Source organism: Osmerus mordax, chromosome 6, assembly GCF_038355195.1.
Source record: "Osmerus mordax isolate fOsmMor3 chromosome 6, fOsmMor3.pri, whole genome shotgun sequence".
NCBI lineage: Eukaryota > Metazoa > Chordata > Actinopteri > Osmeriformes > Osmeridae > Osmerus > Osmerus mordax.
In genome coordinates this window covers 12536759-12554614 of record NC_090055.1, presented here as the reverse complement: position 1 = coordinate 12554614, position 17856 = coordinate 12536759, and the positions used below count along the sequence as shown (strand labels likewise).

General features: G+C 46.3%; 1 pseudogene; it reads right to left on the bottom strand.

Moving 5' to 3' along the window:
• Positions 1-13733: 13733 nt before the first annotated feature.
• LOC136944157 (C-X-C chemokine receptor type 4-like) lies at positions 13734-15719 on the bottom strand (annotated as a pseudogene).
• Between the last annotated feature and the right edge of the window lie 2137 nt (positions 15720-17856).

Sequence of the window (17856 nt, the reverse complement as noted above, 5' to 3'; positions counted from 1 at the left end):
ACACCCTCCACTACTGGGGCACTAGTGCAAAGGTTTAGGAGAGTGTAGAACAGAGTTTGGTTATTAAGTATGAGACACTAAATCTCTCTATGTGGCTTAGGATGGAGGCTTCCGGGGAGCCTATCAGACTTCCAGATGACTACATCCTGTCAAGGTGTGGTCGAAGAGGGTGGACCCAAAGAACATGGGGAAATACTGACACAACATGAAGACACAATAACGTGACAAGGACTGTCAAAGGGAGCAACTATACACACACAGAAGGACCAAACTAGACAGGGGAACCTACGACAACGAGAGAACTGACTACAACAAATGAGAAAGCTGAAAACCTCACACTTGACAAGGCACAGACACAGAAAATCTGACCTACAGGAAGACTGGAAACACTAGGGAGCATGGAAAACACACGAGGGAAGGCCTGGGGCAAGACCGTGGCTGTGACACATCCTCCAATCAGAGTCAGCAGAGCGGGCCTGGGAGCGTGAACGCCACAACTGGACCAGGAGACTTCCGGCTCTGATGCACCGTGGCAGGAGAACATATGAGTTCACTGGAGACGTACACATCTAACTCACACAGAGGAATGGAGTAAAGTGGAGTACAAAGTTGTGTGCTTGGGTTTCAACAGAGAAGGAGTTAATAATGTTGATATTGACTGTAAGTATCCTCCCTAACTGCTAGTGTCTCCTCTACTAGACCTGTCTGATGATGATAAGGAGGAGGAGTGTCCAGGGGTCTCTGTCCTCTGAAGGTCTGTAGACACAGACGCCACAGAGCCCTGGATGAGACCTGAGTCATCGGAAACGTTGAAGCACTTGATGAGCGGTCCTTTCAGGAGGGAGAGGCTGCCCCTTCTCAAAGGCATCAACACACAGGACAGCGATGGTCCTGTGTGTGTGGAGTCCTCTTTTGTTTTTATAATTTTTCATTATTTTCCTTTAAAAACCTTAAATAAAGAACTCCATGCTTGGAATCAGTGAGTGTATTTACTTAATACATACAACATGGAACATAGTTGATTCACTATTGGACATAAATCGAATAGAAACCTGATGATTCAGAGGTGTGTCACAAAGCCTCATGCACCCAGCGGGCATCTAGTCCTTGTCACTCCCTCTTGGCCCCAAAGATCTGCAAGCACTACAAGCCAAAGTCGGAGTGAACAAACTCTTTGAACAATCTTGTTCTCAATTCTCCTAAGTCTCAACTGTCTTCTATATATGGCTAAGTAAACGTATATATAATAGAAGGGATATGTAGCCTGCCGAACTGAGACCCACACAGGACACAATTACTTTTCCCGGGTTCGTTTATTAACTGTTACTTTCGCAGAAAGGCCACCCCAAGAAATGATTTAAAACAAAATAATACAAAACAATACGGCAGTGGACTTAGGACACTGACATAGAAAACAAAACAATATAAATATACAGTCACGGAAACACTGGCGTTAGCCGCCACATAGGAATCCATAGACATCCATCCAAAAATCTATATATCAAAAATCTATCTATAATAAACACAAAACATCATCCAGTCAAAAGATGAACAGGTATAATTCAAACCTTTTAACATACACGTTTTAAACCAGTACTACAATAGTTACCTAGCTAGATGTTTACAGGGTTTACTCCGGCAGTTTCAAAGGCGCTGCTTTCATGCTCGGACAGAAAAGAAAGAACGACCAAGATGCACAGCGTCAACACCTGGCTCGCGACACCGCCACCCAGTGGCCGAAACAAACAACCCAAAATGTACCCCTCAGGTCCTCAGCAAAATATATATCCATACACTGCATTCACCCAGAAACAAAAGTGACGGGGGTGCTACAACAAATTCACCACCCGGCCACAGATAGATCATGGAAGCCTTGTCAATGGAGAATATATGTTGAGGAAACAAACCTGTAGCCTACAGAAAAAATGTTTTTTCGTCATTTGATTTCACATTGATGCTTTGACTGTATATGCACTGCTGCATTGGTCAGATGGATTAGCTACAGAATAACAGATAGTGTGTGAATCGCTTATTATCGTTAATTTTGCAAGAACGCATTTTTCTAATGTTGAGTGAACATTTTATCCCGCGAATGAACTGAATCTCACACTGCAGGGCCTCTCAGCGAGGATATGTATTGTGCGGGACAACATTGAGGCCGTGATTACAAAGATGGGACTATTGCTGACTGTTGACGAGAACGATACTCAAGTGTTCCGATCACTGTACAATGTTTTTTGTGTGCAACCCAACTCAGACTTGTGGACAGAATGTGACATAGGAAAACATTTTGGCGTTTAGAGAAGTTATCAATTTTCTGTCAATAAGAATACCCCCCCCCCCCCCCCCCCCCCCCCCCCTCTCTCTCTCGTTGCCTTTCTGAGAGTAGATTGTCTTCACTGAAACCTTCTTCCTCTGAATCCATTAGATCATAAAAAGTTCTGGAAATAAGTGGAGAATAAATGGAAACTTACCACATCTGGAAATGAATTGCTTGTTGAGGGAATTAAAACTGTATAGCATCATCATCAGACCTGCATCATTTGACGTCTGTTTTATTTACATTTGAATGTCCATTTTACGTGAATTGCGATGTTTCAGTTGAAAACGTAGTGGACTGAATAAAAAAGGTCCACTGAGGGTACTTATTAGTTGGTGTAGCCTAACTGAACCTTGTCTTTGTCACACAAACTCATTACATAAGACTCAAGATTGACTGGACACAACTTTTATTTCTAACATTATTTCCCTTCCAGCAAAGTATTTATTTTGCTTAAACCATTAATGACAGATTTCCCCTTGTAATATTAATACAGCATGACAACAGAAATAGTTCCACTGGTAGTATTTTTGGATGACACACACAACTCAAAGCATTTAGGGAATACACTGAGGTAATATACAGGCTTTTATTTCAGACCATTCTTGACAAAGAATTGTAAGATGTACTGAGATCAAATTCTTCATAATAACCATCAAAATAAATTACAGCTACAGAAGTGTTACTGATGTTGTTACTTAGTATTGATCCCTTTCCGATGTAATTTATAAAAATAATTTATGAATTGTGTAGGCGGGATACAAATGTTTACTAAACATACGAACAAAAGTTAATGACCATGCGCGATTCACACACTGTTATTTTGTAGCCTAATAATATTATCCCTTAGCCGACATATTAGACATTGTGATGATATTATTCTGTTAATTAGGTTGACCAGACGTCCTCTTTTACCCGGACATGTCCTCTTTTCGAGACCTAACAAATGTGTCCAAAATTGTTCGAGATTTTGCCTTGTACGCCCTTACAAGTTTTGGAAAGGGTATCCCCCCCCCCCCCCCCCCCCCCCCCGCGTGATATCATAATCAGAAGTTGACATAGCAACGGACACATCGTGGCATTCCAAAGCATTATGATGTCACGCCTGACGCTTTTTGGCAGCCGATATTAGCTAAGACTGACACAAACAGAAACTCAGTACAGAGATAACGTCTTAATGCGTACCACTAATATTAGTAGGTAAACACTGTCTTGTGTTCACAGAAGTGTTCACAATTTTCCATCTGCAAAATTGAGAAAACTGAACTTGAGAACTTCCTCAAGCAACAGAGGGCCAAAGTGTCAGAAGATGAAGCTTAACCCTAACTTCAAACAAGATGGTCCTTACATGGAAACAAGGGTGAGTTTCTCTTTATTCAGTAGAGTATAGACAGCTGACTGGCTTTTATTTAAAAAAAAAAATGGTGTGAGAGGAATACTGATCTAGGAATTGCACCTCATGTGTCGTGAGTAAATGTATTTTTAAATGGATCACTGCTCATAGCATGAAGGCTTTTCTCTCTTCCCTAGGAGTACGGTGCCTCCCTCAGAAGAGATCCCTCCGCCTTGACTGAGGGTGGACCTCCCTTTAGAGAGAGCAGGACCACCAGACTGGGAAGGGTGGAGCCTGTGGAACGGAGGGCACCAACGTACAAAGAGGAACTAGAACAGCAGGTGACCCCCCCCTCCCCTCTATGAGTTGGGATACTGTACTAAAATACACAAAATACTATAAATATGATTGATTCTGCTCATAGATAAGTGATTGGTATTGAAGGTATAAACTCACCAAAACATGGACTGAACTATGATACATGGAATTTTCTTTATCAACTTTGAGTTGAGATTCTGTATTTTACCTTAGTCTATGTTTGAAACAAGTAGAGCAATGATGGTGGGCATGTCATGTTTTGACATGAAGGGTACAGAGAATGGAGGAGTGAATGTTTTGGTCAGACAAATGATAAAAGTTGTAGATCTATATTGACTTTTTCATTTGTAAGTTAGTTTAATTCATCCCATTTAGACCGTCTCACGCAGTGAAAGTCAGTCTCATGTTCATGATGATGTCATAATCTATGCTGGGTCTATCCTCAAACCTCTGGTACATGTGGTTCTAGGGGAGTCAGTATTCCTCACCATATTACTTCATAACCTTGAATCCCTGCAGATCCAGGAGAAGCAGGAGCTCCGGAGGCTGGAGAAGGTGGAGAGGGACCGGGCTGAGGCCAAGATGGAGGCCGAAATGAGAAACTATAACCCATGGGGCCGGGGAGGGTGCGGCGCACCCCTCAGAGACACCCGAGGGAACCTCATTAGTACGTTGTAGCATGTTTCACTTACCTTCATTGTTGGGTCACCTTTCAGGTTCGCATAAGTGGATCTGTGTTAAATTGATGAGAGATACAGGCTTATCCCCACATATATATAGGTGCTCATCTGATCTGTGTGACCCTCTGTGACATTGTTTGTAAGAAGGGCTATACAAATAACATGATTTGATATAGTCACTTTGTAGAGGGACACATTTTAAACTGTTCTACCGTCAGGGGTAAACATGTTTGCTGGTCTGGTGATTTTTACTTTGAACCTTGTATTTAAAACACTTCTTATGATTTGCCTGTCTAGCTGACCTGAAGCAGATGCACAGTCAGAATGAGGAAGCTTGGCTGAACCCTGAGACCTCTCAGAAAAAAGCCACAGTCACCAAGCCCATCCTGAGAGAGGACAGACTGCCGCCCATTAACACAGTCTCAGGTAGCCAGTCACTGCACCAGCTGGCACATTGCAGACAACATACATTAGCGTTCATGGAATACACATGGTTGTAATATATTTAATCTTTGCAGGTTCTGATCATGTCCAGACCACTGAGAAATCCAGGAGTATGTTTGCTAACCAGCAGACAGGGGCGCACTGGGGGAACCACCTGGCCGAGAGCAGGGGTCCCTGGGCTGAGGAGGCTGGACCTCCCTTTAGAGAGAGCAGGACCACCAGACTGGGAAGGATGGAGCCTGTGGAGAGGAGGGCACCAACTTACCAGGAGGAACTTGAACAGCAGGTGACCTCCCCCCCCACACCTCTATCTGTTGGGATACAGCACCAAAATACACCAAATGCAATTAATTCTGCTCATAGATAATGTTTCGGGATTGAAAAAACAAACTCACCAAAATGTGGACTGAACTGTAGAACATGGAATGTTCTTTATCAACTTTGAGTTGTTGTGGTTCGAAATTCAGATGTGGTTACTAAGATTCCAAGGTGTACCTTATGATGGTGGTCGTGTGAGGTTTTGACAGGAAGGGTAGAGAAAAGGAAGGAGGTGACCTTTTGGTCCGATGAAATAGAACAGTTGTACATCAAAGTAGAGTTGTGTTTTTTATACGTTACTTTAATTCACAAAGGAGATCCTTCCCATTTACACCCTTTAGCGACTCTGTTTCATCATGAAATAATCATTATGCTTTTATAACCTGATAAAGGTAAATACAAGACTACCTTTATTCCCAAAGGATGAATTATTCTAGTTGCGCAAGTTGAAAGTCTCACGTTCATTAGGATGTCATTGTGTACGCTGACTGAGTCTATCCTCAAACCTCTGGTACATGTGGTTCCAGGGGAGTCAGTATTCCTCACCATATTCCTTCATAACCTTGAATCCCTGCAGATCCAGGAGAAGCAGGAGCGCCGGAGAGTGGAGAAGGTGGAGAGGGACCGGGCTGAGGCCAAGATGGAGGCCGAAATAAGAAACTATAACCCATGGGGCCGGGGAGGGTGCGGCGCACCCCTTAGAGACACCCGAGGGGACCTCATTAGTACGTTGTAGCATGTTTCACTTACATTCCATGTTGGCTCACTTACAGGATTGGATAAGTTTATTGGAGTTCAATTGATGGCAGATATTTCTGTGTGGCGTCTGACTGTACCTTGTGTGACTAGCTGACCTGAAGCAGATGCACAAGCAGAATGAGGAAGCTTGGCTGAACCCTGACACCTCTCAGAAAAAAGCCACAGTCACCGGGCCCATCCTGAGAGAGGACAGACTGCCGCCCATCAACACAGTCTCAGGTAGACAGTCACTGCACCAGCTGGCACATTGCAGACAACATACATTAACGTGCATGGAATACACATGGTTGTAATATATTTGATCTTTGCAGGTTTTGATCATGTCCAGACCACTGAGAAATCCAGGAGTATGTTTGCTAACCAGCAGACAGGGGCGCACTGGGGGCACCACCTGGCCGAGAGCAGGGGTCCCTGGGCTGAGGAGGGTGGACCTCCCTTTAGAGAGAGCAGGACCACCAGACTGGGAATGGTGGAGCCTGTGGAGAGGAGGGCACCAACTTACCAGGAGGAACTGGAACAGCAGGTGACCCCCCCCCCATACACACACACACCTCTATCTGTTGGGATACAGCACCAACATACACCAAATGCAATGAATGTATTGATTCGTTATTCACAAAAGATGAATTATTCAATTTGCGCCACAAGTTGAAAGTCAGTCTCATGTTTATGATGATGTCATTGTGTACGCTGAGTCTATCCTCAAACCTCTGGTACATGTGGTTCCAGGGGAGTCAGTATTCCTCACCATATTCCTTCTTAACCTTGATTCCCTGCAGATCCAGGAGAAGCAGGAGCGCCGGAGGCTGGAGAAGGTGGAGAGGGACCGGGCTGAGGCCAAGCTGGAGGCCGAAATAAGAAACTATAACCCATGGGGCCGGGGAGGGTGCGGCGCACCCCTTAGAGACACTCGAGGGGCCCTCATTAGTACGTTGTAGCATGTTTCACTTACATTCCATGTTGGCTCACCCTACAGGATTGCATAAGTTGATTGGATTTCAATTGATGGCAGATATTTATATGTGAAGTGTCTGACTGTACTTTGTCTGACTAGCTGACCTGAAGCAGATGCACAAGCAGAATGAGGAAGCTTGGCTGAACCCTGACACCTCTCAGAAAAAAGCCACAGTCACCGGGCCCATCCTGAGAGAGGACAGACTGCCGCCCATTAACACAGTCTCAGGTAGACAGTCACTGCACCAGCTGGCACATTGCAGACAACATACATTAACGTGCATGGAATACACATGGTTGTAATATATTTGATCTTTGCAGGTTTTGATCATGTCCAGACCACTGAGAAATCCAGGAGTATGTTTGCTAACCAGCAGACAGGGGCGCACTGGGGGAACCACCTGGCCGAGGGCAGGGATCCCTGGGCTGAGGAGGGTGGACCTCCCTTTAGAGAGAGCAGGCTGGAGCCTATGGAGAGGAGGGCACCAATTTACCAGGAGGAACTGGAACAGCAGGTGACCCCGCCCCCCCCCACCCCCACCACCTCTATCTGTTGGGATACAGAACCAAAATACACCAAATGCAATGAATGTATTGATTCTGACAATCTTTATTCACAAAAGATGAATTATTCAATTTGCGCCACAAGTTGAAAGTCAGTCACATGTTCATGATGATGTCATTGTGTACGCTCAGTCTATCCTCAAACCTCTGGTACATGTGGTTCCAGGGGAGTCAGTATTCCTCACCATATTCCTTCATAACCTTGAATCCCTGCAGATCCAGGAGAAGCAGGAGTGCCGGAGGCTGGAGAAGGTGGAGAGGGACCGGGCTGAGGCCAAGCTGGAGGCCGAAATAAGAAACTATAACCCATGGGGCCGGGGAGGGTGCGGCGCACCCCTTAGAGACACCCGAGGGGACCTGATTAGTACGTTGTGGCATGTTTCATTTGCATTCCCTGTTAGCTCACCTGACAGGATATTATATGTGGATTGTGTTAGATTGATATCAGACAATTCTGTCTGAAGTGTTTCTGGGACCAGGTGGACCAGAGTAGCTTTAACTGCCATGAAGTAGCTCACGCTACAGGCTTATGCCCACTATATATAGGTGCTCATCTGATCTGTAAAGCCCTCTGTGACATTTGTAAAGAGGGATATACAAATAAGATTTGATATTTTCACACTGCAGAAGGCCACATTTTTTACATGTCTACCATGTGGGGTAAAAAGGTTGCTGGTGTGGTTTTACTGTGGTTAAAATTTTTACTTTTGGGTCTTGTAAATAAAAAACGTCCTATGTTTTTTCTCACTAGCTGACCTGAAGCAGATGCACAGGCAGAATGAGGAAGCTTGGCTGAACCCCGAAACCTCTCAGAAAAAAGCCACAGTCACCAGGCCCACCCAGAGAGAGGACAGACTGCCTCCCATCGACACAGTCTCAGGTAGCCAGTCACTGCACCAGCTGGCACACTGCAGACATCACATTCTTTCACGTGAATGTAATACACACGTACACACAATGCACATGGCTGTTCTATTTTATCTTTGCAGGTTTTGACCCTGTCCAGACCTCCATGTATGCCAGAGGAAATGTGTTTCCTAACCAGCCAACGCTTCATCAACTCACTGAACTGGATAAGCATAAGCTTTGCCTAAAACAACAGGTACAGGTTTGGGATGTGTTATGTTTACATTTCAAGACCCTGGCCTCTCGTGGCTGTAGGGTCTTTTAGCTTCAACAAGCCATTGATTTTAAGGATGTTGTGTACTGTACACAAACACACACACAGGTACATGATGTTGTATAACAAACTGTTTACCTCTCGGGCCCTGCCCAGATTGAGGAGAAGCACCTTAAGCAGGCAGAGGAGAGGGAGAAGCTACGCCTGGAGGAGGTGAAGGAGGAGAGGAGGCTGGCAGAGCAGAGGGCTCAAATCAAGAGGGAGTTTGACGAGGATCAGGAGATCCGAAGACTCAAGGAGATGAAGGTCAGCTGGGCACTGATTGGCTAAGAGGGATTTGGCAGAAATGACTGTTTATGCGTTTGCAATATACAGTATACAACTTATCTTACTTGGACCACACACTCTTGAATAACAATGCTAAACAATCTTGATAGTAGAATTGGATTTTTATGGTGTGGAAACACTTGACGTAAGGGTAGATTTTAAGCGAGTGTAACATATTCTTATGACTCAGCTGTTATTAGCTAAGTAAAGTTTGGTCTTCTTGCAACAGAAAACGGTCAAAAACAAGGAGCTGGTCCGTCTTGCAGAGGAGAAGAAAAAGAAAGAGGTGGAGGAGGAGAAGAAGAAGACAGAGGTGGAGGAAAAGAAGAAAGAGGTGGAGGAGAAGAAAGAGGTGGGGGAGGAGATTCCTGCTGGGGGGATACGCTATGAGAAAGAGAGACAGGCGCGCATTCAGGTGAGAGGACCACAAAACTTTATTAGAAAGATATGAACAAACAGAAATATCAGTATTATCCCCATCTTACTGCCTATCTGCAGGTGCAAAGGGAGATCTCGCCCCCCATCCCCACCCTCCAGAAGAGACACAGGGCCCCCCAGTCCACCCCCAGTCCCCCCAGCATGGACAGCAAACGCTCCACCACCCCCCTGTCTGTAAGTTACCGGCTTGCATAAACCATAAACGTACTATGGAGAGCATCATCTGAAAACAGGTAGAAACAGATGTCTTTGTCCCCCACAGACACCTTTTAGGAGTGTTCTCTTTCAGGAGTGTTCTTGCGACTCAGCTGTTATTAGCTAAATAAAGTGTGGTCTTCTTCTTGCAACAGCAACTGGACAAAAACAAGGACCTGGTCTGTCTCGCAAAGGAGAAGAAGAAGAAAGAGTTGGAGAAGAAGAAGACAGAGGTGGAGGAGGAGGAGATTGCTGCTGGGAGGGTGCGCTATGAGAAAGAGAGACAGGCGCGCATTCAAGAGGTGAGAGGACCACAAAACTTTATTAGAAAGATTTGAACAAACAGAAATATCAGTATGATCCCCATCTTACTGTCTATCTGCAGGTGCAAAGGGAGATCTCGCCCCCCATCCCCACCCTCCAGAAGAGACACAGGGCCCCCCAGTCCACCCCCAGTCCCCCCAGCATGGACAGAAAACACCCCACCACCCCCCTGTCTGTAAGTTACCGCTTGTATAAACCATAAACGTACTATGGAGAGCATCATCTGAAAACGGGTATAAACTGATGTCTCTCTCCCCCCCACAAACACCTTTTAGAAGGGTTCTCTTTCAGTGCTCCAGTCCCGGACACACTCTGTCCCAGCTGTTAGGAAGGAGCTTGGAGCAGCAGGTAACACACACACAAAAACACGAAATGTTCCATATAGCTGGAACCAACACATTGTAGATTATTTGTAACTGGTATGTGATGATTGTGTGTGTATGTGTGTCAGGCTGCCTACCAGAGTACAACAGGGAAATGCTCTGTAAATTGTCTGCAATCCGTAAAAAGCTGCTCAGAGAGCAGAAACGGGTGAAGGGCCAGATGATGCGCTCAGAGTGAGAGGAGCTGGACTCACTTTACAGGTTAACACCCTCCACTACTGGGGCACTACTGCAAACGTTTAGGAGAGAGTAGAACAGAGTTTGGTTATTAAGTATGAGACACCAAATCTCTCTATGTGGCTTAGGATGGAGGCTTCCGGGGAGCCTATCAGACTTCCAGATGACTACATCCTGTCAAGGTGTGGTCGAAGAGGGTGGACCCAAAGAACATGGGGAAATACTGACACAACATGAAGACACAATAACGTGACAAGGACTGTCAAAGGGAGCAACTATACACACACAGAAGGACCAAACTAGACAGGGGAACCTACGACAACGAGAGAACTGACTACAACAAATGAGAAAGCTGAAAACCTCACACTTGACAAGGCACAGACACAGAAAATCTGACCTACAGGAAGACTGGAAACACTAGGGAGCATGGAAAACACACGAGGGAAGGCCTGGGGCAAGACCGTGGCTGTGACACATCCTCCAATCAGAGTCAGCAGAGCGGGCCTGGGAGCGTGAACGCCACAACTGGACCAGGAGACTTCCGGCTCTGATGCACCGTGGCATTGACTGTAAGTATCCTCCCTAACTGCTAGTGTCTCCTCTACTAGACCTGTCTGATGATGATAAGGAGGAGGAGTGTCCAGGGGTCTCTGTCCTCTGAAGCTCTGTAGACACAGACGCCACAGAGCCCTGGATGAGACCTGAGTCATCGGAAACGTTGAAGCACTTGATGAGCGGTCCTTTCAGGAGGGAGAGGCTGCCCCTTCTCAAAGGCATCAACACACAGGACAGCGATGGTCCTGTGTGTGTGGAGTCCTCTTTTGTTTTTATAATTTGTAATTATTTTCCTTTAAAAATCTTAAATAAAGAACTCCATGCTTGGAATCAGTGAGTGTATTTACTTAATACATACAACATGGAACATATTTGATTCACTATTGGACATGAATCCAATAGAAACCTGATGATTCAGAGGTATGTCACAAAGCCTCATGCACCCAGCGGGCATCTAGTCCTTGTCACTCCCTCTTGGCCCCAAAGATCTGCAAGCACTACAAGCCAAAGTCGGAGTGAACAAACTCTTTGAACAATCATGTTCTCAGTTCTCCTAAGTCTCAACTGTCTTCTATATCTGGCTAAGTAAACGTATATATAATAGAAGGGATATGTAGCCTGCCGAACTGAGACCCACACAGGACGCTATTACTTTTCCCAACACCCAGGCTTGTTAATACCTGTGAGATCATTTCTGTGTGGACTGTCACCGCATTACATGCAGACGTAGGTAAGTGAAACGGATTTGAATGATACCCTGCTGTTGTTCTCGTGCCTCTCCTGACAGTAGGCACCAATATACTGGGACTAAGACCTGTTCCCATTACATGTTCATCCCTACCGGCGTCATCAGGAAGGACATCATCACCAGCTCCTGAAGGCAAGTCATCGTCCGCACACTCGCCTTCCTGAACACTTGGCTCAGTGTCATCAGTGCCCACACCACTACAACCTGACTCATTCCCTATAATAGCACCAAAACCTGTATCTTCCTTTAGGTGCACATCAACCTGTTCTGCCTTGGAGTGGTCAGTGACATCTTCAACCACTACAAAATCAGGCTCTCCTGACTCAAAACCCTCTTCAACCACAGACTGACTGTTAGTTTGTGCCCTAACCCTAGTTCTTGGTTTAGGAACTAGAATTGCTCCGGGGCGCAATCCAGTCTGGTGAACTCTCTTCGTGGGCCCACCTTCCAAAGGTTCAACAGTGTATGTGGTCCCTTGTACATCCACCACTTGGTAGACTATTGGACTCCATGCATCTTGAATCTTATTTCTCCCTAAAGGCCTGTGATGCAAATAGACAAGCTGACCTATGCCTACAGGAGGACAAAACACCTTATTTTGGAGATTCTTTCCGCTGCATTCTGTTCTGAGTCATGTGCCTGTCTCAACCTCTCTTGATGGACAGACAAACCAGTCCTGTTTCCTGTCTGTAACATGCTCATGCCCTAATAATGCATCTACAGGGAGATGTGGCTGTACCCCAAAAAGTAAATAATAGGGCGAATATCCTGTAGTGGAATGTGGCGTGACATTGTAGGCATGAACTAACTCAGGAAGACACTCGGGCCACCGTCTCTTTTTCCCTGGTAGGAGTGTTTTCAGTAAGTCGTGCAGTATTCTGTTGTACCTTTCACACTGCGCGTTACCCTGCGGTCTGTAAGGGGTTGTCCTCGACTTTTTAACACCATAGAGCTTGCACAGTTCCGCTAAAACGTCACTTTCAAAATTTCGACCCTGATCAGAGTTTAATCTCTCCTGCACCCCATACTTCATGAACCACTCCTTAACCCTTGTGCTACCTTAGGGTCGTTTTGACCCACAGTTATGTTGTGACAACTTTTCATGATAAAAAAACTAAGTGAAACATTTTCTCTATCCTTCGCGCGGTATCAGGGTCGTTTTGATCCACAGCTATGTTGTGACAACTTTTCATAATAAAAAAATTAAGTGAAACATTTTCTCTATCCTTCGCGCGGTATCGGGGTCGTTTTGACCCACAGCTATGTTGTGATAACTTTTCATGCTAAAAAAACAAAGTGAAACATTTTCTCTATCCTTCGCGCGGTATCGGGGTCGTTTTGACCCACAGCTGACCCACAGAGGAGGAGGAGGAGGAAGCATACACTTGGTCCAAGCCACTAGTCTGAAACCTAGTTTCATTCTCAATATAATGTTTCAGTGCTTTTGACATGCATTTGTTCAGAAACCATCATGAGTCAAAGTTGAGTCATAGTTGGTGTGTGATGATGATGAGGGTGATATAGACACATCCAAGACTACCAGCACTAACTGGGAGGGAGGGAGGGGTGAACACCTCCAAAATCATTGAAACTAACACACACACACACACACACTGACAACTCTGAGAGACAGGAAGAGTAAGACAAAAACTGAGAACATTTCATTTAGAAATTTTATTGTATATAAACAAACTTAAAAACAACAACATCAGTGACCCACAAACCCTATTTAAAGAAAAGTTTATCTTTCAGACAAGGGACAAAGTCATAGATCAGCAGACTACCCTCTTCTCATATATAGGACAAAGCATTTACACCCTCATCCAACCCACACCTACATCCACACCCATATTCTGTTAGCTGGAGTGTAGACTAAATGACTCAGACTCTGTGGTAGTAGAGGTTCCTGGGCATCTAGGAGGTGGACTCGTCAGACTGGAGACAACGCGACCGAGTGTTGAGTCCTCCTGTCTGGCGGACCTCTTGAAGTCCGCCCCCAGGAAGGCATACAGCAGCGGGTTTAGACAGCAGTGGGCAAATGCCATTGGTTCAGCCACCGCCAGCCACACACCCAGCACCACCTCCAGACTACAGCCACTGGGAAGGACCTGTAGGCGCATGAGGGCATCCACAGTGATGCCAGCACCATACAGGAGCCAACACAGGAAGAAGCAGAGGACCAACGCCACAGTGGTCCTGACAGCTCTGCGCTTCTGTCTCTGCCCCTGCAGTGGCCCGCTGCGGGTCAGCCTGGACACGATGACACAGTAACACGCCAGCAAAACTAGGCCCGGTACCAGCAAGCCCACCAACACCAGCTGCAGGTGGAACACTGACACCCAGAGAGGAGCGTTGTCAGCTGGGTATAAGCGCTGGCACACAATCGTCCCATCTCCTGCTTCCCAAATCCTGGCAAACACCATGTCTGACACTGCCAAGAGAGCCGCAGGCGACCAGGCTCCTGGAAAAGGAGAGGGGGTGAGGGGAGACAAAGAGGAGATTCGGTGATTAGATCAGGAGATGGAGAATACAAGTGAAGATGTACCTCTGTACATACATCTGAGGCATGGGCACGTCGTGAGAGAGAGTTAAGAGATGAGGCTAGAGACGTAGCTCGACTACAAACACCAGTCTCCGTGCCAGTAGCTGTCTTGTGCGTGAGGTGTGCGCGTCTGTTGCTTTGACCACGGCTAGGTAGCGGTCCAGACTGATGAAGGCCAGGATGAGCACACTCCCATACAGGTTCACCGTGTAGATGGCGTGCACGGCCACACAGGTGCCTAATCCGAAACACCAGTCCGTCAGTGCGGCATCCGCTGCCCAGAACGGGAGCGTCAGCACAAAGAGAATTTTGACCTGGGGACAATCAGATGAAACCACTCTACATCAGAATCAGAATGTGTTTTATCCGCCATGTAATGTGTTCACACAAACAAGGAATTTACTGTGACAGGAAGGTGCATACAATAAACGAATGTATGGATCTTTCGTTCTTTCTTTTTCAAAAGATTAAAATGTACAAAGTAACTAACTAAACTTACTAAAGAACTAAACTAATATAACATCTTTGTCATCGTCTTCATCATCCGTCTTTATTCTCACCTGCGCTTGCAGCCAAGCACCATCAACACCAGGCCGTTCCCAGTGATGCCCAGGACAAAGATGAAGCCGTAGACCACAGGGAGGAACACTCTCTGGAGGTCAGGGGTTATAACTTGATCCAGGAAATCCTCCAGGGCCAGCCCCAAGTCTCCAGAACCAGTGTTGTTTATGTCATAGTCAAACACAATATGCTGTAGGGAGGGAGAGACAGAGAGACGGATAGGAGGGGGAGAGAGATGGCAACAGTCATGAGATAAATAGAAAGACACTAGTAGATGAAGTGAGAGAGAATAAGCAGTTTCACCATAAGCCACCATAACTTGCCTTGATAAAAAAGGATGACATGATGACTGTTCAAAACTGAACTGAAAAGATTCTTGACCAAACATATACTTTTTAAGTTGCACAATCATCTTTCTATTTGCTGAGACCAACTTTCCAGACTATAATGATGCTTTATCCTTTTTATAAATATCCTTTATCTAAAGATAGATTTCAAAGACCCCAATGAACTAGACAGACCTGCCACATTGTGGGACCTTCCATTGGGGAGCAGCAGTTGTAAAAGGACCTTCAATGTACACCTACAAATCATAGATACGTAAATACAACAACAACAAAGCTGAATAAGACCTTGCCGCATACCTCATAGTAGGACATGATTGAGCGGAGCCTGGGTCTCTGTCTCTTCTGCTGAGCTGAGCGGAGCTGAGTACACTTCTCCCTTCAGTGGAGTTTAATATCTCTCCCATTCACCCCCAGAGCCCATACATGTCTTGGTAGGAGGACGACACTGCCTCGTCTCTCGGTTGGAGAAATGCACTTCCTCATCCCGGAAGAAGAGACTTCCCCATCCCGGTTGGAAGAAATACACTTCCTCATCTCGGTCGGACAAATGAGTTCCCTTCCCCCCATCGTCTCTGTTGGAGAAATGCACTTCCCCATCCCGGTTGGAAGAAATACACTTCCTCATCTCGGTCGGACAAATGAGTTCCCTTCCCCCCATCGTCTCTGTTGGAGAAATGCACTTCCCCATCCCGGTTGGAAGAAATACACTTCCTCATCTCGGTCGGACAAATGAGTTCCCTTCCCCCCATCGTCTCTGTTGGAGAAATGCACTTCCCCATCCCGGTTGGAAGAATAGACTTCCTCATCTCGGTTGGGAGAAATACACTTCCTCATCTTGGTCGGACAAATGAGCGCCCATCCCCCCATCGTCTCTGTTGGAGAAATGCACTTCCCCATCCCGGTTGGAAGAATAGACTTCCTCATCTCGGTTGGGAGAAATACACTTCCTCATCTCGGTAGGACAAATGAGTTCCCTTCCCCCCATCGTCTCTGTTGGAGAAATGCACTTCCTCATCCCGGTTGGAAGAATAGACTTCCTCATCTCGGTCATGTCATGCTCACGGTGGTGTATTGGTGTTGAACATGTCTTAAATTCTGACAATGTCAACTTTAACCCTTGTGCTACCTTTGGATCATGTTGTGAATACTTTTATATACAATAAAAATAACTAAAGTGAAACATTTGTATTCCTCCCGTTGTCTACCTGGTGGTCTGTTACGTGATTCTCGTGCCGCTTCGGGTTCGTTGAGACTCACCGCACCTAGTCTGTTATGCCACTCTCTTGCTGTTTCCAAGTAGTTTTGACCCACCGCAGGGTCACAACGACTTGTTGCCTATACAGACGCTAAGGAGAGCATGAGGGTTGAAATTCACAGTAATGCGCCCGAACGCGGGATTCGATTGGGACACTTTTGTAATTCAAGTTAGACTAGGACGCACAGGGTAGAGTGGTTTTCTAGACCCGAAAATAAGATCCCCATTTCAGTAGCTGTGTTTGAAGTTTTGTCTCGCTCGCTGCGTCGCGGAAATGCACGTGCGCCCGTCGGCCTGACCTTACGCGTCAAGGCCTAGACCAGGCCTTTCCAATGAGCCTACCCTGATGATTCTACGTTGCTGCTAACTGGAGTCACATATTTATTTTCCCCGCTTTGAAAGCACTCGTTCAGCTAAGGAGGGTGTGAGGGTTAATTGGTCTTAGCCCTACCCCTAGCTCAAAAAGAGTATTGGGACACCACTAGCTCTCACGTGAACGCGCAAAACTAAGGGCTAGGGGGAAGGGGTATCAGAATCAGAATGGGTTTTTATTCGCCATGAAAGTTTGCACAGACAAGGAATTTACTTTGGCAGGAGAGCCTACCTAGGCAGCCATTTTCGGCGCCAACTAGAAAGTTACAGCATAACATGAGGAGAGAGGAGGAGAGAAAAAGGCAACACCCAGACAATGCTCCTAGAGGAGTACAGTGTGGGAACAGACAAAAACCTCAGCACATAAGCACAACAACATTTACAAAAACACGTACTTGCAACGGGGAGTGGGGGGGGGGTAGACAAGCAGCATCTGGACCTGCAGCCATGGTAGGCGCTGGACACAGACCCGCCAGCCACCCTGGGGAAACAAGCAGGCGGAGGCGTTGGATGGGGGTGGGGGGGTGGTGATATCTGTAGTAAGTGAAAGTTAATGTGTGAGTAGGTCTGGGTTGGCGCCCTCGACCTAGGCCACAATCAGTCCGATTCCCCCTATGCAGATTGTGTTGGCCAGGAGACATCCTTGGTCATGACCCGGGAAGAGACCAAACCACAGATGTCGGTGGGGGGGGGGGGGGGGGGGGGGGGGAGGAAGGAGCAAGATAGTCTCGCTTCAGCGCCCTCCAGGGGAGTTGTTTTCCAGCGACGACCTTGGCCAGGGCCTGTGCTGAAGATGGTGTCAATAGCATTGAGAGACCAGCT